Raw genomic sequence first — 20,792 nt, 5'->3', positions numbered from 1 at the left:
CACGTTGCTGTCTTTTTCCCTCAATATGCAGGTAGGATTTGAGCTTTAGAACTGCAACACAATTTCATTATCATTTTCAAAACCTTTATATTTTAATCATGAATTTGTAAATAATGTTAGTGACATACGAGTGAAGATAGACTTTCTAAGTACATTTCCTGGTGAAAATGAAAAGATTTTAAAATATATATTTCCCTCTCCTTTTTCTTAAATATTTTCTGAACTACCTAATGCAGATAAATATTTTGTAACATTTACATAAAGAAATCTCTAGATTACATAAAATTAAATTATTTACTAAAAATTCTAAAGCCTGGAAGGAAAAAAATTTTAAATGTACTCCTAAGTAATGCCATCATAAATAAAATCAGCAGGTTTCAATTCAAGAAAGTGAACTGTGTCGCTTAAAGTGGCCCTATGATATGTTTTACACATTCACCCACACGCGCACATATACATATATGTTTAAAAATAGATACATTTTTAAAAAGTAAAATATCAAAGAAGCCATCTATATATTCCATGAGCTAGTACAACAAATAAATTTATTGAAATCTCTATGCAGCTTTTATCTGGAGTTTTAAGTTTCATATGTAGCTATGAATACCATTCATCGTTTTCTGAGATGAGAAGCACTCTTTAGAGTATGATTCCTTGTGTGATTTCACTCTGTCCTGTTGACCAGATTATTTTTGTTGTTGTAAGGGCTCTACAAGCTGTATAAGACACGTGATGGCAAATAACCAAGTTCTTCCATTCTCCCCCCATGCGGCGATCACTCCAGCGGGTCGCCCTGCGCTGGAGAGGCGGGCTGCTGAGTGACGGGCGGCTTGGGATGCGACTGGGGAACCTGCATCTCGGGGCCCTTGTCTGGGGTCCCTCCACGGGGCTATGCTGCTGTTTCTGGGAGAGTGAAGCCAGGCCCACCTGGGTGGCCTGGGAGTTGTTTGTGTTTTTAGGACCCGGCCCAATGAAAAAAATGCTTTTTTTCCCCTTCATCTCCAAGCAGTCTTGCTTGAAAAACCAACATTGCTACCGCAACACTATTTGGGTGAAATATTTGAGAAATTGAGCATGCTGTGCCATACCCTTTGAAAAACAGGAGAAAATAAATTTTTATTTGAATTAAGAAAATGCAAACAAATTGCTTTTCTGTAGTTGGAGGCCCGCACGATTTCAAGCATCTCTGCAGGCGCCCGAGTTCGTCGCTGTATATTAAACAATAAGAAAGACAGTAACAAAACCAGCAGGCAGGTAATATAAACAGAACTGGTGAATGCTGTGCCAATTTACCCAAACAATCCTCCCGATACGCCATGGTGATTATTTGAAATATCCCCGTGGTTTTCTGCAGTTTGCTATTCCAATCTCGCACATGTGACTGACAAGTTGGAAGTATTGGCTCCATTTGGGGAAAACAGGCAGGAATGCAAAGATAAGAGATTCTATGGTACCGGTGGTAAAATTACAACCCAGAAATTACATTGAAAAGATAAAACAAAAATCATCTTTTCTAACGTTACACACAAACCTTAATGGTTAAATTCCGCTTTTTCGACAAGCTATGATGGAAATCCACTTAATTTTTTCTGACAAAGCTACTTGAAATTTTCTTACAGCCATTTATAATTTGGGAAGTTAAAGTGCCTTTGTTGTACCAAATGTTCAGATTAGATATAAAATGTAGCCCTCATTACAGTGAAGCTATGAAGGAAAAAGTCAACCATTTGGAAATGGATAGATCAGAACTGACTGGCCAGGCTTTGTATGAAATCACAGATTATTCCTAGAGATGTGAACAGGCATAAAAAGTTCAGTTCGGTCTGATAGGGCATAAACAGACTCAGCGCCAAGAGAAAGTTATATTTTAACTTGTCCTCTGAAGGCACCGATCTCCTGCATTTGTAAGTGCAATGAGCTTTATAATAAACGTTTCTGTGGTGTGTGCTTCCCATACAGTCGATTATAATTAACCCCCTCAACACTCAACAAAACATGCACTAAATTGACAACTACAATTTTCACTGTGCCAATGGTTGGAAATTCACGCACCACTCCGCAGCATCTTTCTCTATGCTTTGGACTCATCTCCTAAAACCTCTATTTCTCCTTGGCCCCTCGTCATCAACCCCAGAATTTTTAGGGATGAAAACCACTGATTGCACGATTGGCTGGGTCCACTTCCTTTTTAAAGCTGTTGATTGACTTAGTAGCCCTGGCTGTGTCCAAGGCTCACGCTTGCATAGATACTTCGAGACTCACTTCAGTACCATCTTCTATCTTGATACTGACACATGTAATTACATACTGAGTTTTTGCAGGAAGGAAACTTGTTGTCTGAAATGGGATTTTAAGGAATAAGTGAGGACGTAGGGGATGCTTCATGCAGAAGGTAAGACTTAAGCTTAGACTTGACAGGTGGGTGGTTTGGGAAGATGCAGACTTGAGGACGAAGGGCACTTTTATTAATAACATGCTGGGGAGATGGGGAGATGAAGAAATATTGTATTAAGGAGAAAATGCCCCGAGAGAGTGTATTTCATAACTCATGTAATTCCAGAGTTGCTAAAAACAAGGAAGACAGTCCATTCTTCCCCTCTCATCCCATTTTATAATTCAAGGAAATAAACGTCCCACTCTCTTGTTTCCCTATACTTGTGTACTAACTGGGTAGAGCCAACAATGGATTAATATCACTATGACACCAGTAATTGCTGGTAGGTTTTACATGCCGACCACGTACTTTTATTATTTTTTAAACAATAATGGTCAGGATCACTGCAAACTTTTAAAATCTTAGTGAGACCATCAGTTCCCAGGCTGATCCTTTATAGTAAGTAATCCTTGGTCAGCTCACTCCCCGACTTCTTTCAATGATGATTTCAACCCTTCTTCACTTTTCTCAAAGATTCACTACTCAGTATTTACCTCCAACACTCTTTACATGCCTTCTGCCACATCAAGAAGAATGGTTATTCCTCTGAGAATGACGGGCCTGTCCCTCTGCCTGTTCAAGCCCAACCCCTTCACAAGTGTCTCTTTTCACACCCCAAATCCTGGCCTCCAATCTCCTACTAAATATTTTTTCTCACTGAACTTTTAGTCAAAACTCCTTCCTATAAACCACAAAGGCCGGGAGGATGGGGAGAGAGAACTGTGAAGACCCAGTTTGTACGTTGCCCTCTGTGGGAAACCTTCCTCCCCGCAGTGAGCCTGTCCCTCTGTGCCCCTGCAGGGTCCATGCTATTCGGCTCTGCGAGGCCAGGGTGCGAGCTCGTCTCCTCGCTGGACTGCGGGTGCCTCGAGGTCAGCCATGGCCTTGAATGGCTGTTGAGTTGCCAATGCTGGGTAGAGAGTTGGGTAAATATTTGAGAAGCAAATCAATAATTATGATTATTCTGCTCCTTTATACTCTGTTGCATTTTCCAAATTTTCAAACATGAGCCTGTGTATTTCAAACACAGGACAAACTAAAGTAAAAACATAAACAAGAATAAAATAAAGATTATTTGTCAGTTAGGGTGATAAGTTGAGTGAATCTGTAGCTAAAACAGTTATTGAAACTCTGCTTTTCTAGAAAGAATGCAACATTGAGGCTTCTGGATTTTTATAACAAAGATATCAAATATGGCATAGGTTTGTTTTAGAAACAACTGAATCTGGATATAACAAATAGTATTAGATCTATATTTTATATCTTATCTGTTGCACTTAGATGATATCTCTTTTGTTACATTACTTTTATAGATTTAAGTATTCTAATGGTTTGCTAGCATGTTTGCATTAATTTTTATTTTATTTGTGAAACAACAAAATTAACTTTGGAACGTTTATTTCTCAATGAAATCAATTAATTTTAGAGAGCAGGTCTTGGATAACAAAATAGCACCATCAAGTGGAAACAGACTCAAATTCGTAACTGCCTCATAGTAGCTGCGCAGTTCTCCCTGCTCCTGGCTGGAGCTGTTACACTTATTTCCAGCGGTGTGCTTGTCAGGTCAGCATCTGAGATGCTCCCCAAACTGGGCCTAGTCCTCTCACTGTGGGAAAAATCTCCCTGTCCCTCTTCTTTGTGTTTTCTTGCATCCTTCCTGCCCCTGTGGAATTTGTCTTCACCTGTCCTTATCAAAGTTCACATCACTTTTCTCCAGATAATCTATTTCTCAGTTATAAATTGTTTTAGAATAGTCACCATTTATCTTATTATATTTTACTGCTATATCCCAAACCAAAAGAGTAGCTGGTTAATAGCTGGAAGAATTGTATATATTCCTGTGGCACGGTTACTGACACACACTAAGTGCTCAATAAATTTGTATTGGCTAATACAGCAGATTCAATTTCCCTCCGCATTTTATGTTAGTAATAAGAAAAAAAAGCCCTTTTTCTTCCTTTCTTTTTTTTTTTTTTAAGCTAAGATCCCACTATTTTTGAAAGGCAAAACATGAAGACTATTAGGCTAAAAGAGAAAAGGTTTGCCTGTAGCCAAATTAAGACAACGGTTCCGCTCAACCTTACATCAGAGCTTACAACAGCCATCAAAGACACTGTGCCTACTTTCCCATCAAACAGACACAAAATTATACCTATGGGTCAGATACGAAGAAAAATGAATAAAGGGTAGGAGGGACTATGCTTGAGGGCCAATCAAAATGAAATCTTCAAACAAAGCTTCAGCTGGCCTTCCTTTTATAAACAGGGCTTTGCATTTACTCTAAAAACTTTTAAAGCCAGAATTCCAAGATGATTTCTAATCGGTGTAATAGCTGGCCTGAGACAGCCACACAGGTCGCAGAACAAGCATCCCCTCAAACGCTGACGCGTGTCGCTGGTTTTGTGAGCACCCCTCCCGTTCCAGTGACTGCAGGACATTGTAAGAAAGCCCAGGAAGCTGTTGAAGGGCTCTGCAAAGACCAGAGGGAAAGCAGAGAGCCTCATTTATCAAACTCCATTCAATATTGATTTAGTATCATCTGTATCTTTCACTATGAAGATCGCCTTAGACAGAGAACGGCAAATAGTTAACACGCACATGCAAAAACTGAGGAAACCAAATGTACAGCTTCAATGTCTTTAGCCCTGAAATCAGGCAGGTTGTTTGGCTTCATAACATTCCTTGAGCATCCAGATATTATTCCTAAATTTACTTTCCCAGTGCATTAGATTTGCATCCTCTAGAAACTGAGAACACACTGAACTTTTATGTAATCACCTGATTAAAAGCTGCCCTTAGACTTTTTGCTTAAGGCAGAAGGGGTCTGAATAATCCTGTTTACAATGCAAGGCAATTGCTTTTCTTTTGCCCTACAGCCCTAGTAAAAGTCATGATTTAACTTTCTTTTTTTTTTTTTTTTTTCCTGTGACACTGTAAAACACAATGGCCCTTGTAAAAAGCCTGAGAGATGCCTCTAGAAATATTAGCTCATCTATATGCCCTAGACCATCTAATTAAATAGAAATTGTATGTCTTCAGTGTAAAACTCCCTTTGATTAAAGTTCGTCTGGAAATAGGGCTGAGAAGATAATGAATTTCAGTTACCCAATTTACGAAAGTTGCTGTGAAATGGCCCTTAAAAAAAAATCCCCTAACACTTGGATACAAATAATTTAATGAAAAGAACTTGAATTTTTCAAAATATTGCTGAATTCAGCGTTGAACCCCCAGTCTAGTAATGAAGCGATGTTTCCTAAAACAATGAAGCCTTTTGTAGTCTTGCACATGCATTTCTGAAAAGATTTCTATTTAACGCTATACGCCATTGCTCTTCTGCTTCCCAGTGTCTGTCCCTGACTGTCAGCTCGTGTGGCGGTGTGGCCTGCGCTGGCAGATCCATGTGTAGAGCGAGCGCAAAGTCACAGTAAAATTCCAGAGGGTAGAAAACCCATTAACGCTGAAGGGTCATGCATGTTACAAGCTCCCACGAAGCAAAGGGGGCAGGGACTGGAATAATGATAAATTCGAACATATAAAAAGCAAAACAAACACCATCAACAAACTCTTCGGGCTCTCGGGGAAAGACTGGACTCCACAAAAGAGCAACTGTCGTCTGTGGGACTTTGGAACAGAGCGTTAGAGGGACAGAGGGCAAAGCACAAAGCTGCAAGAAGCCAACGGGTGAGGATCCCTGAGGCCTCTGGGGCCGGGGGAGCCAAGGTCCCAAGCCCATGGGTTTTTGCAAAGTGCCTTCATAGAATTTGCCATATGCAAGTGTCACTGGGATTAAATAAATAAAATATATTGATTCATTACATTTTCATTGCATTTACTTACTTTTTCATCTTAAATTCAGCCTCAATGTAAATACGAACATGTATAGAATCAGGAGTCTGTGACCGTTTTTCACGTAGTGTGTGATATTGATGTAAAAATTTAAGATGGAAAAAAATTTAAAACACAAGTTCACTTGCCTATATGATCTCTTGTGCTGAAAACTCTAGTTACACTACAGTTTGGGAAAGTGGGACAATTAACTGTGTTTCTATAAAGAGAGATTTCAGAGTCTTCTAAGCCAAGGTAGAGAGAAGACGACGGAAATGTCCAATGGCCTTGGCTGGGAGCGTCCTGTCCTGTACAGACACCGCCGTAGAGAAGGTGCAGTCACACGGGACCATTGAACACTAGGTCAGAGAGAAGGGAGACCTCTGGTCACTTAGCCTATGCCCTGGTTCACAAAACAGCCAGAGATCCAGGGAGGTGAGTGAGTCCTCCCCATCCTGCCGCTGGAGGGACCATGCCCGAGACCCAGGCCCTCTGGCTCCCACCAGGGTGGCTTCCCCATTCTAACGCTGACTTTGGCATCAAAAGTAATCAGAACTGCAAAAATGCCACTTTCCCACCAATACCTGCCCAGAATGGGAGACAACGTTTTGAAATATATGTTATGGTTAAAATGATAAAGTAACTGCAATAAATAATTTGATGGAAAGATACAAAGTAATCTATGTGGTGAGATGCACAAATGATTTGACTTTGAACAAACCCATAGCTGTTCAGTGTAATGATAATATAACGGTTATACAACTGCCACCAACATAAGGACGCCCAGGATGTCACATTGGACAGAACGATGGTGATGGAGTCTGGGGACCAGGCAAACATTACAGAGTCAACACTAAGTCAGCCAGAGCCTCGGGGTCACACCAGTGAGCAAATGTAAGCATGACTAGCTTTTGGTTTTTTTATAGTTTTTTTAAGTCCTCACCTGAGGATATGTTTTCATTGATTTTTAGAGAGGAAGGAAGAGAGAGAGAGAGAAACATTGGCAGGGTGCCTCCCACACGTGCCCAGACCTGGGGATCAAACCTTCAACCTAGGTGTGTGCCCTGACCCGGAATCGAACCCACAACCTTTTGGTGCACAGGAGGGTGCTGCAACCAACTGAGCCACCCCACCAGGGAAGCATGACTAGTTTTAACTAGGAGAGGCAGTAAGTAGGACCATGACTGTGGGACAACATTAAAAAATTAAGCAGTGAGAAAACAACTAGGGAAAAAGGAAGCAGGACTCTAGGGAGCAGAGGGAGCCCAGCATGCCAGTAAGTGTCCCCTGTCACTGACATCATGCCATCACGTTTTGGAGACTGTTTCTCTTATTCTGCATCTATATTACTTTATTAACTATTTTCTAGGATTCTTCCTCAAGACACTTGTACCTGGAGCTATTTAATTAAACAGTAATTAAAACAACAACAAAAAATAGAAGCAACAAAAACTCCATAGCTTAAAGTTCGCACAGTCAGTTTTTCTCTCTGCAACGTCCTTGTGTTACAAAAGTCACAGTAACAATGTTTTACCTTTCTGTTTAGTCTTGAATGACCAAGACTGAATATTTGTTGTTTGCCCTGGAGTTAGCTTTATTGTTACCTAGCTAATAACAATCATAAAGATAATAACAAAGTCTCACATTAATCAAAAGTTATATATGGTTTGCAAAAAAATCATATGAGCTATCTCATTAAAATTACCACTACTATTCATTTGTTCAACAATATGCATTGGGCTCACTTTCTATGATGCAAACATCGTTCTAGATACAACAGTGAATGAAAGAGACAAAGTTCTTGCCTTCGTGAAGCTTATAACACGTAGTAGGGGAAACAGTGATTAAAAACAGAAAAAGAGAACAGACTGATAGCTGCCAGAGGGGAGAGGCATGGGAGATGGTGAAAAAAGTGAGGGATTAAGAAGTACAGATTAATAGTCACAAAATAGTCATGAGGAGGTAAAGTACAGAGTAGGGAATATAGTCGATAATATTGTAATAACTATTTACAGTGCCAGTAAAGTGTATATGGTTGTCTAACGACTGTACTGTACACCTGAAACTAACACAGAATAATATTAAATGTAAACTGTAATTGAAAAAAAGTAAAAAAAAATAATAGCATTGATAATACATAGATATATTATAATGTTATATACTCTATACTTACATATTCTTATTAACCAATGTCACCCCAATAATCTTAATAAAAAAAGATTCATCTATACTTATAAAAAGAAGACACATGCACAAAAATACTATAATTTAAAGTAGCCTAGAAAGGAACCACATCTCATATTTCCTTAATCCTCCGTAGGATATTGTATAGTACCTCGATGTGACACCTAACACATGTGTGGAAACTAAAAAACAATAATAGCATTGATAAAGATTAATTATACATGTCTATTAGCCCAGCAACGGGAACATTGTAGGCATGTCCTGGGGTGTGGAAGAATAAAGCCTGGGCCACGTGGGCACAGTGCACTGAAAGAACGAAATAGATCCTGAGGCACTGACTTGAACCTCAGGCTAAGGCTAAGGGTCATCTGGAGAGAAAAACGTGGCGAGGAAGGGGTGAGTTGAGGAGACGGGTGGGACCTCACTCCAAGGAGAAGGAAAAGCATGTTCAAAAGTCCCCCGGCGGGCAAGAAAAGAGAGATTTAGAAAAACTAAAAGACTGACGTGCAGAATGCCTAGTGCAGGAGGGCGGGCAAGGTGGGCAAGGTGGGCAAGGGAGGGCCACAGGGAGGTGTAAAGAAGAGTGTCTTAGGCAGGTTACTAAACCACGTGAAGGTGGATTTGTTTAAACCACTCAGCGTTTATTCCCGGGAAACCCAGGAGCTGTCCTTAATTTTGTTGGGGACCCATCCTCTCCGCTCAGCTCCCTCTCCTCCAGGCCTGAGGGCAGGACGTAATCCTAGTCACCTCGGAGCCATCAGTGCCCCCTTCCCTGGCTCTGACCACTGAGGGCAGGGGGCCTGCGGCCTCGGGAAGCCAGGATGCCTCGAGACTGCAGAAACGGGGGCACTGAGGCAGCCGGTCCTTCCTACTGGACTTGAGCCTCAGAGGCGCGGTGCCTATCACATTTGCTGAGTATGGGTTGTGCCCACGGGCACACACTCCAACGGGATGGCAGAACTCAGTCCTTTCCAGTACGATGACCCTCTGAAACGGCTAACGGAATTTAAGTGCTTACCATTAAAGAGGGAGAGAGAGAGAATTAAGGAAAGAAGGTCTGCAGCTTCCCAGGGAGACAGATGAAAAGGGGAGTCAGGGAAGACGGCTCTAGAAAGGTCTCATTAAGCTCTGATGTCCTATTTGTTATAACGTCTCCACCTAAGACTCATGCTTCCTATATGATCATAGGCTCCTTGATGTGGGGCGTTATGTCCTGTGTATCACACATAATCCTTCTGTGGCTCCCAAACAGCAAGCGTCGTGGACCTGGACAGCAGGAGAGCGCTAATTCATTAGCCCGGTTGCGGAGTGAATGCAGGTTGCAGGGTGGCACCCAGACTTCGGTTGCAGATAAGCAGCAGCAACGTACTCACAGATGTCAGAGCCGATCAAGGCCACCGCGGACAAAGAAACAACTCTGCCTCTCTTTCTGCCTCTCCCACAGAAATATGGTGTTTTAAGATCCACCCACCCACCCATCCATCTAGAAAGAGATTAGACGTTAGATGCGATACATCTGAATATATTAGATATAATATATGTAATTAGACGTCGATAAATACTGTCACTTAGTGAATTTCAGTTTTGAAAAGAAGCCAAATAATTTACCTCAAGTGCATTAAAAATACAAAATTAAAAAAAGAAGAGAAAGGAGGACGTTCTTGGTTTAGCGCGCAAGAGAAAGAATAAAACGTGTCTCTTCAACCTCTGGCCAGCAGAAGCCCTGCAGGTCCCTCCACCTCCCCGCTCGTGCCCAGCGAAGCCGACAGGTTCAGAACCAGCCGACATATATGACTTGGGTGTGAATGACACTGTTTCATAGTGAACGTTAAAAAAAGACAGGACCTCAGGATGATATTCCAGAATTGGTTCTTGCTATCCAAATCATCAAATGGCTGGAGGTCCCCGTGGGTTCCACCTGAAGATAAATGACATTCAGCCCTGGCCGGGCAGCTCAGCTCCAAGGTTGCAGGTTGTCACTGGCCAGGCCACATACAAGACTCAACCAATGAATGAGTGACTAAGTGGAACAGCGCAGCAACGTTTCTCTCTCTCTCTCTGCCTTCCTCTCTCTAAAAAAAAAAAAGCTATAAAATATATTTTTTAAAAAGATACTCAGTCCATCAGATACTGGTTCTCTGCTACATTTGTGGAAAATGCCTGGTGATTCACACATTAGCAAGTAGAGAGCTAAGTTAAATATTTAGTATTTTAACTAGAGAGTGAGAATTAATTTCACTTTGTTTTACATCTTTAGGTAAGCCAACACATTTTCTAAGAACCGCTACTTTAAACGTTTTTCAGAACCTTAAAATAATTTAAAGAGGGAATTAGCTTTCAACAGAGGCGTATTTTTAAATTGTACCCTTTCTTCCTATTCCCCTGCCACATTCAGTCGTACTTTTCATACGGAAGTTTCTTATAATTGAATTTCTCTACTTGTACAAATTAATTATATTACTGTCGTAAGCGCAGCTGTTTTCACAATAAGTAATATTTTAGAATTTCTTGAATAATAAAGAGAAGCTTAAATCTCCCACCGATATTCACCGAGTTATTAGATAGCAACTCTATTGAAAGGACTGTGAAGAATCGAGAATATAGCTCCTGCGATTTGCCCCAGACTTCTCATGTGATAACAATGAATGTTTTCTCTATGAAAGCGGAAATTATTGGTATTTTAATTGAGAGGCCTCTTTCGATCAGGTTCAAGGATGACAATAAATTCATGGTCCCCGGCATATCTGAAACTCTCCATAAAGGAAAAACTGGCTTCACAATCATTTACTAGCAAGAAGTAAGCGCTGTTCCTGTTGGGTCCTTCTGTTTGAAATCCACTCGACCCCTCAGACGCCCCTCCCTGAGCCCATCCTGTTCACATAGACGCTCTCTACCTATTACGAACAGCAACATTCTCTCTACGGGACTGAACAGTCATTCTAGAGTATTATCTCCCTGTGAATACCACTTTAAATTATTTTACAAGGCAAGATTTATTTGAAGATAGCTCAAAGTGAGAATTATTCAAAAGCAATAACAACAATAAGAAAACATTTCTTTGGGATTAAACTGATATCAGTAATTTAGACAAAACTACATTAATATTCACTAAGCAGCTGATCAAACATAACTATTATGTTGTCCAAAATTAAAACCACAAGGTATTAAATTTATTGAGTATCTGCTGTGTCAAAGTGCAGCAGGTATATAACATATGCTAATTTTTAAAATATTTTTAATTGATATTCTTTAGAAAACTTTTAGATTTCAGAAAAAATTAAGCAGGTAATACAGAGTTTCTATACCCCCAATAGAGTGTTCTCTATTATTAATATCTTACTTAACATGGTACATTTGTTACAATTCATGAACACAAACTGATACACTATTATTAACTGAAGTCTAAGCTTTATTCAGTTTCCTTAGTTTTAATCTAATGTCCTTTTTTGTTCCCTGACCCCATCCAGGATGCTGTGTTACACTTAGTAGTCTCTTCTCCTCAGGCTCCTCTCAGGTGTGACTTTCTCAGACTTTCCTTCTATTTTACGGCCTTTGCAGTTTCGAGGAGCACTATTCAGCTACATCGTAGGATGCCTCCCTTTTGGAATTCGTCTATTTTCCTCATGATTAATCTGGATTATGGGTCTTTAGAAATAACATCACCGGTAAAATGCCATTTTCATCGCATCCTACCAAGGATACACAGCTCGTGTATGCTGATGTTCACCTTGATCACCTGCTGAAGTAGTGTCTGCCAGGTTGCTCCATTGTAAAGGTGCTCCCCCCTCTCCCACATGTGCTCTTTGAAAGGAAGTCACGATGCACAGCACACGGGTCGAGTGGAGCACCCACACAATTCATTTTGAGGTCTTCTGCAAAGAAATTAGCCTCCTCTCCTTTGTTTATTAATTTATTCAGTAATTTGTTTGTGTCAGCATGGACTCATGGACACACTTTGGGTTATAATTAAATACAATTTTGTTTGTTTTATTGCTCTGATTGTTTCAGGAACTGCATAAAAGCACTGTACTCTGACTGATAAAGCTGTTTACCATGGGGGGACACTTTCACATGATAGTACATGAAGCTGGAATGGACCAAGTAAGTGAATAGATGGCAGATGTGAGAGCCAGCGGTCTCGTTGTTAGAGTGGGAATCGACAGGTAAGCATACGGAGGAGGCCAGGATAGTCCATGGGGCAAGGGCTGAGTTGGAAATATCAGTAAGAACTCATGGCTCGTGATGCAGCTGCAGATGGCAGTACAGAAATATTTGCAGATATCGATATATACATGAGTTGGTTTATACATGTAGGTTTCTTTGCTCTGGGAGCTGAGAGAGCCTGAAAGAATGATTCCCCTGGAGCAATATGACACCAAGTGTCCAGATTTAGATTTCCAAAACCATTGCCCATTGAACCAAACCAAGGTTCCTTAGAGAAATGGCTGATTTCAGCACTGTGGCAGGAAATGTATAACATGAGCCTTGTAGTTCCAGAAGTTAAGGAAGTGTTCACAGAACACCTCACACACAGCTCACCCTGGGGGAAGCCAGCTGCCTCGTGAGGCAGTCTAGTAGACAGCCCGTGTTGCCAAAAAACACAAGTGACCTTGGACGTGGGCTCTCCAGCCTCATTCATAAACTGAAATGACTGCAGCTCTGCCTGACCAGGCATCTTGTGCACAGGCACCCAGTAAAAACGGAAACTGTTTGCTTTTACCTACTAACTTTTTAGTTAATTTGCAACATGGCAATAGATAACTAATCGTCTTTCTGCCTTGATGTTCCCTGGAATATTATAATCTTTTCAGTTTACATATTTAGGATTTTATTTTCCAATTAGGAAAAGGTATTTCAATTATGTCTTTATTATCAATTATATTCTGTCTCCTCTTTAATCTAAAAGGTCCATTTCTTCTCTCATTCCATTAGTTTTATTTTATGGAATTCAGTTGTGTAGATTTCAATGAGTCATATTCCTAGTTTGTGACGCATGGATATTGTTAATCCAAAGCGCTTCCTTTTGTGTCTTATTACCTTCCTTTCATTCCCCATCTCTACTCCCACCCACCTGCAACAGCCCATAAACATCTACTCAAATATTTAGATTCATGTGGGTCTTTGCAAAATGTAGCACTGTTTGGTGGCGTGTTTAAATATATGGAAATAGAATTTTGTTTCAATTTCCATTCTGCTTCCCACTCAGCACCCCATCTCTGGGAGGCATCCCTATCACGATAGGAGAGGTCCCTGAGTAACCCTTGTTTTGTTTAAAGTCATTTCATCAGCATGTTAATGAGACGCCCTTGGAAATTAACTCTTGTTTAGACCAATTCGCCTATGGTAAAATTGGTTGCCTTATAAGGCTTTTCACTTCAAGTCACAGAATCTATCAGCATTAAGTGAGGAGCTACTGTATATGAGAATAGTTTATTCACTCTGCTGAAAATTACTCCATCATATGCACATGCCAGGCATAGTCTATGTTTTAGATACTTGGCCACCCATGTGATCTTCAAATCCTTGTCAAATCTACAGTTACCATACACATCCCTGGGTGAACCTATGTGAGGGTTTTGGGAGATACACACAGGAGGGTAGCTTCAGCTGGGTTTAGGATGTAAATGTCCTTATTTTCATTAAGTTTTGCACACTGCTCTCCAAAATGCACCAATTCATACTTTCACCACTAAATTATGAGGGCTGTTGTTTCCTGAGATGTTCAATGGTCGTTCAAAGATTCACCTTTGTTTCTTAAAAACCTGATGGATAAAAAGTGTGATCCCACGGATTTCACCCATTCCCTACCTCTCCTCTCTTTGGTTACTAGCAGTTGTTCATTTCTTTATTTATTTAAAAAAAAATAACTATCCATTTGGATTCTACCTGTTTATATACTTTGACCATGGTTTTTGTATTGGGTTTCTTGTATTTTTCTTGCTGACATAAAGGAGTTCCTTGGATATTTTTATTTTAATTCCTGTAAGCTGTAGGCATTGCAAAAAGCCATTTCTTTGGTTTTTCCCCCCTATTGTTTAAATGTATCTATGGTCCAAGTTTTTGAACTGAAGTCTTGTGTTTTGAGAGGGGTAATAATAAATTTACCCCAATGGTTTGTGATTATTGAGTCTTGATTAACATGCCTTTTCCTATTCAATAGTCAAAAATACATTTTCCTCCATTTTCTTGTATATAGAAGTTTTTAATTCACTTGAAATAAACTTTTGTATTGTGTAAGTATAGATCATTCTTTATTTTTCTATAGTGTGCCAGTTTTTCCAGTAGCACCTACTAAGAAATTCATATATTTCCTCTTAATTGGTCATGCAATATCTACCCATTCTTCTTTCGGAGATATATTTGTCCTTTCCAACACAAATAGCTCACTCATTTCTTAGTATTTTAACTTTTTAATATGTCTTAGAATCCAAAAGAGCAAATTATCCTTCTTTAATTTTTTTTAATTGCCTCATCTATTAATAACACTGTATTCTTCCATATAAATTTTAAAATCAGTTTGTTAAGTAATGCCAAGAACCCTGCTGAGGATTTTATTGTAGTTTAGTTACATTTATAGATTAATTGGGGCAAACTGACGTCTACATTATGTTTTGTCGTCCATGAACATCCTGTCTCTTTTCATTTATTGAGCTCTTCTCTAATGTTCTTGAATAGTCTTAAAATATTCATCAAAACACGTGTGCGTTAGGGTAGTTTCCAGAGAATCCTATTATCTGTTATAATTTCTAGATGGTTAATTTTTGTAGGTGGATCTTGTATCTGACAACCTTACTGAAATCTCATATTTATTTTATTAGTTCATTAATTCCCTTGGATTTTCTAAGTCAAAATTCATATAGTCTGCAAAGAAAAATAATTTGGACTATTTGTATCAACTGCCTAATATTTCATATCTAATTTTCATAACTAGTGGCCTTAATTTTTTTAAATTTATTTTTGCTAATAGTTTTTGTGTCAGTTTTAGTAAATTATTAAACTTATTTTACACTCTCAGTCCATCTTTGCAATATTTCTGCTTCAGATGATATATTTTGATGGGTTTGTTGTGTCTCTTTATTTTGGCTTCTGGGAGCAGATTCTTTTTGAGCTATAGGTTTCTCAGTCCTAGAAAACGTTTGGGGGAAGTCAGAGACTGCACCTTAGTCTCTGGTGAGCACAAAAGGAAAATTGTTCGCAGGGTGGAGATGGCCAAGAGGAACAGAACTGCCGTTCATCACCCTTCCCACCACCAGCCGCCCCCCACCAGGTCCCCCAGGACAAACAGCACTGGATGGGGCAGTCTCTTCCCACCAAGCTCGACCGGTTGGAGGGGACAGGGTGAAGCAGTGAACGCCCAAGAAACACACTCATTTTGCTCAACTTCTCACCCTGGCACTTAATTGTGTCTCCATGACTTTATATCTCCAGGTAGCTGCATGAGAAGTGGGAGCCATTACTGCCTATTGTTGCAGAAGCGGGGCAGGAAATATTGGCATAAGGAGATGAAGAGTGAAAGAACAGAAGGAAAAAACCCAGCTGCCTCTGCTCCAACCTGCAGCCACCTCTCTGGGCCCCTGGGTTTCACCAGGTTGGGAGGCTTCCTCGCACCACAGCGCGTGGGTAGACTCCTCTGGCGCGTGCACTGTACGGCCTTCCTGGCTGTATCCAGGAGCATCTAGAATCGCCTCTGGTTTGTGGTGTTTCCCTGGTTCCACATTTTCCTTAATAGTTTCTCCGAAGTTCAGAGAAGAAACCGGCAGCCTAAGTTATCTCAGGATCTTGGCAGGAATCCAAAGTAACTGGGTCTCATTTCTAATTCCACTTTGTTAACCTCTCTCCGTGAGTCTGTCATTATTACAGTAGACAGGCTCTCGGGTGCTATAATAAAAGAGTGGGCCCAGTTTTCACCGCTGCCTTCATCCTCAGCTCAAGGGAATGTGACAAAAACTCCTTTCTCAAGTATAATATTGGCTGCAGGTTTGGGTGGGATGGCCTGGAGGAATTTCTCTTCATTCCTTGCATCCTTCATATGCTATAATATTTTAAAATCATAAATAGGTATTAAAGTTCATAAATCTCTATAATTTTTAACCCTATAAATAGGTTTAAAATTCTAAAATACCTAGTGTTTTACTACTATTGTAGTTATAGTGCATCCAGTGTTTTACTAATACAGAGTTTTTGTTCTTATTTCATTATAAAGATGAATCCCAATGACAGTGTCTGACTTTTTACATCAAATACCATTTTCCCTTCAATTTTTATCCTGAAATGTGCACACCCTTGAATTAAGTGGTAGGATTAGATCAACATTATTCTCACTGTTACTTAAGGAACTACCTCAGGGCAAAACCTGTACTTTTCCTTTTATCTCCCTAAGATGTCTACTTTACAAAAAGTCATTTGTATTTTTTGGTCAGACATACATACAAGGATTTATAAATAGTTACACCTTTTTCAGAGCTAAGAAGGCTTTTGGCATGTGTTGTTCCTAATTTTTTCCCCCAGAAATTTCTTAAAACCTGACTGTTTAAACAGTTTTATTTAGGGCTATGCCCTGAATTTACCTCCCTAAAGCACTTGGAATCTATCCTAATTAATCTCATCAAATAAAAACTATCCTCGGGTATAATATAATCTCATCAAATAAGAACTATCCTCAGGTATAACAAAGAAGGAAAGCCCAATTATTATTTAATAGGTAGTCTACTAACCAGTGGAGAAAATTGTTTTATTTAAACTCTGGACAAAATAAAACAAAACAAAAAAACAAACCCTCACACTGTCTTCTCCCCCAAAGCCTACAACCTAACTTATATTGAGTTGTTTGTTTTTAGAGAGTTTACCAAGATTAGAGATGTGCAAAGATTTTTCTCTAAGACAAAAACGAAGTGCCCTGCTAGGAGAACCTTCCTAACGTGTATCAAAACTCAGTTTATATTCCCGCAGATGTCTAACAAGCTCTGGATATGGTCTTGGATTATAGACAGGGGAAAATCAATCGCCTGCTGTCTCAAAGGCACCAATATAGATTATGAATCACAGCCAGGAAGTTGTCAGTGATTTCAGCTGCCAACAGCGCTTCCATAAAGATATCTGCTACCTCATATTCTTTTAATGTGAAGCTTTCTTACATGAAATAGAACAGGTCACTATTTTGACAAAAACATCAGAGAATTTTAAGTACTGCAATGAAAGCATAAAACATAGCGGTGCTCTGGACTGAACAAATAGAAAATACACCTTCTCCACTCGCCCTCCTGCTGCGTGGAAGGCACAGATCTGCATACGGGCCTGTATTGCCCGCTGGTGTTGGTTCCCTTCCCCGCCTGGCATCTACATGTACACACATGCAGTCACCTGGGTGGCCTACATCAAGCCCATCTGGTGGCCATAGTGAGAAATGGTCTAAATGAGGGAATTACAAAAATAACATAGAACCTTGGAGCAAAAATGGACTTCAGATGAGTCAACCCATCTCCTTGAGTTGACAGAGGAGAAAAATGAAGCTGAGAGAGAATGCGGGTGACTCAGCCTCAAGCAGGAGATTTTAGAGGCAAGAGGAGAACCTTCTTGTGAATTACTTTTACGTAGGGTATTTCTACAAAATGCTAAGTAACTGTTTGATGAATATTCCTTGGAGGCGGACACTATACCTCTCTATAACATATAAAACTAAGTAAATAGATTTTAAAGAATATTTTAAGTGTTTTGAGCTTAAGAATAAAAGTATTAAAGGTGCTATACACTTACAAGTAATGTAGACATTATGACAAGAATGTTAAGCATTCTTTCAATACCTGCCTGCTACTTTTATCATTTTCCTGAATAAAATAGTTTTCAAAAAAGAACCAAGCCAAGTAAAGTGGAGAAAGGGACCCAAACTGCTTTAGCTTTAACCTAAAAATTACTTAGAGGTGGGAGATAATAAAAGTCCATTCTTTTGATAATTTATGGAAACAAGAGGGAAGATAATGTTTCTATTTTCTAAAAAGGAAGGAAAGTTGATTCCGCAGACCATAGATAGGGCCCTTTCAGTGTGAATGACTGGGAAGGCAACATAGCAATTAACACACAATCTAGAAATCTCCCAGAAACGTCTGTGATACAACACATTTTTGTAAAGGACATATCTCACAGACAGGTTACACAGGCAAAGGGCATGAAAGAAATGACAGAGCTTGATTTTAGAAAGTCTTTCATTTCTACCTCACACTATGGGCTAGCTAACCTGTCCCCCTGTGGGGTATTTCTCATTCTGTTCTTAGATGATTCATATATATAACTTGAAGGCTGAAGCCAAAGGTAACATCTTAGAATCACCTTGGGCCAGCTTGGATGCTAGTGCAAGAAGGTCCTCCCACAGGAAGTGTCTTAAAAGTTGTTCTACTGAGTCTTTTAGTTAGTGGAGAAAACAAGACTTCTCCAGTTAAGTTTACATACACAGCCGGGTGGCACAGGAGAAGTAAAAACACAAACCCCAGAACAAATGCAGATTTGGGCAGGACTGCTTGGACACAAAGGTTAGCATACTTCTAAATACCTTAAAGATGAATCTTATAAGAATGGACACGATAAAAATGTCAATCTTCTTTTAATTGGTGTTCTATTATGTTCAATTAACTTAAGATGTGCAAAAGATGTTCCAGATGATTCACAGAAGAGAAGCAGAGGTGTTCAAAGGGGGATATTTGATTCCATGGAAATTAAAGAGATTTTTATGTTTAAAATAGGGAAAAGCTGAGGGATAATTGAATGATTGCCTTCAATATGGGGGAAGAGTATTGATTCTGGGGTGTTCCATTGTTATGCCTGTGGAAGGTCAAATATTAAATTGTAGTTGCCAAGAGGGTAGGGACACTTTATACCTATCTATCAGTCATCCCCAGGAACTGTCTCACTCCCTGAGCTCCATTAGTGTTTAGGGATAAATGAAATAGGAAGGAGAGAACTCTGCACCATCCATGGGAACCCTGCTCTGGCTCAGGAAACACAACAAAGCCTGCTCCATCCGTGGGCTGCACCCACACCCTCTTCAGTGAGGTCCCACATCCAGCCTGGAGGTGCTCTTTCCCCTTCCCAGTCAGCCCCCCTGCGTACTCTCCTTTGCCTTTGCCTCTCTCTACATCTTTATAGTTGCTTATCATAATTTAAATATTCATTATATTAAGTTTCCCTGATTCGAATTACTGTGTGGTTCAGTTTCCTAACTGTACCCAGAATTTTAATTGTCATCTTTTATTTTTTATCTTTTCTGAATCTTTATTTTAAAAACATGTTTCTTATACACTTTGGATTGCCAGTTTTTATTTTTAAATCTTTCATTTGGAGTATTTTCCCTTTAAATTGATTGTGGTTACTGATAAGTCTAGATTGATAGTCATCACCTGACTTTGTGCTTTCTGTAAATAAACATGCTCTAGTCTTCTTAGAAATTTTTGCACACATGTTTAAATTAATACAGTCTCATAAACATTTCTAATCCTTCTGAAAATTTTCTTCATTCTTATCAGCTCCCTTCTGACGTATGTGCTTAGTTGTCAAAATTCTTTGTTCTCTCTTAATTTTTTAAGCTCACAAATTAGGCATCATTGTTACTGGTTAATCAGCTTTATTGTTTGGGTTTATCAGTAAGTTTACAACTTTTTTTATCACCATTTCTTCTAACATTTTACAAATTTCCTTCCCTGACCATTCTTGATTTTTTTTTTCTTTTCTTTTTCCCTGAAGTGCATCCTTTAAGTTTTCCTTAGTGAAGGCCTGTTGGTAACAAACTCATTCAAAGGTTTTTGTTTTGTTTTTTCTGATAATGGTTTTTTATTCCCTCAAAATATAATTTTGAAATAGATAGTACTGTGTTCACTGCTAGTTTTTTTTTTCCAGAACTTTCTAGACATTTTTTATTTATACTTAGCATTTATTCATTTAAAAATTTTATTTGTTTTCCTTTTGCTTCCTTATTGACTCTCAACAGCCAGTCATCATGTTTAGGTAACTTTCTGACCATGATGAAATGTTATTCCTTTGTCTTTGGGGATTTGTAGATTCATGAGAGGGTGGCTATGTTTTTATCTTGAAATTTTTGGCTTTTATTGTATTAGTTGGGGTTCTCTAGAGTGCCAGAATTAAATATAGATAGATTAGATAGACAGATAGATAGATGATAGAGAGATATGACTGATCTTGAAGGAACTGGCTCACACAGTTGTGGGAGCTGGCACATCTGAAGTTTGCAAGGCAGACAACAAGCAGGCTGGAGAACCCCTGGGGAAGAGTTGTTGTTTCAGCCTGAGTCAACAGGCAGCCTGAAGGCAGAATTCCCCCTTGCTCAGGAGAGGTCAGTCTTTTT

Source organism: Miniopterus schreibersii (assembly GCF_964146895.1).
Source record: "Miniopterus schreibersii genome assembly, chromosome: 17".
Lineage (NCBI taxonomy): Eukaryota > Metazoa > Chordata > Mammalia > Chiroptera > Miniopteridae > Miniopterus > Miniopterus schreibersii.
This window is presented reverse-complemented; position numbering follows the sequence as displayed.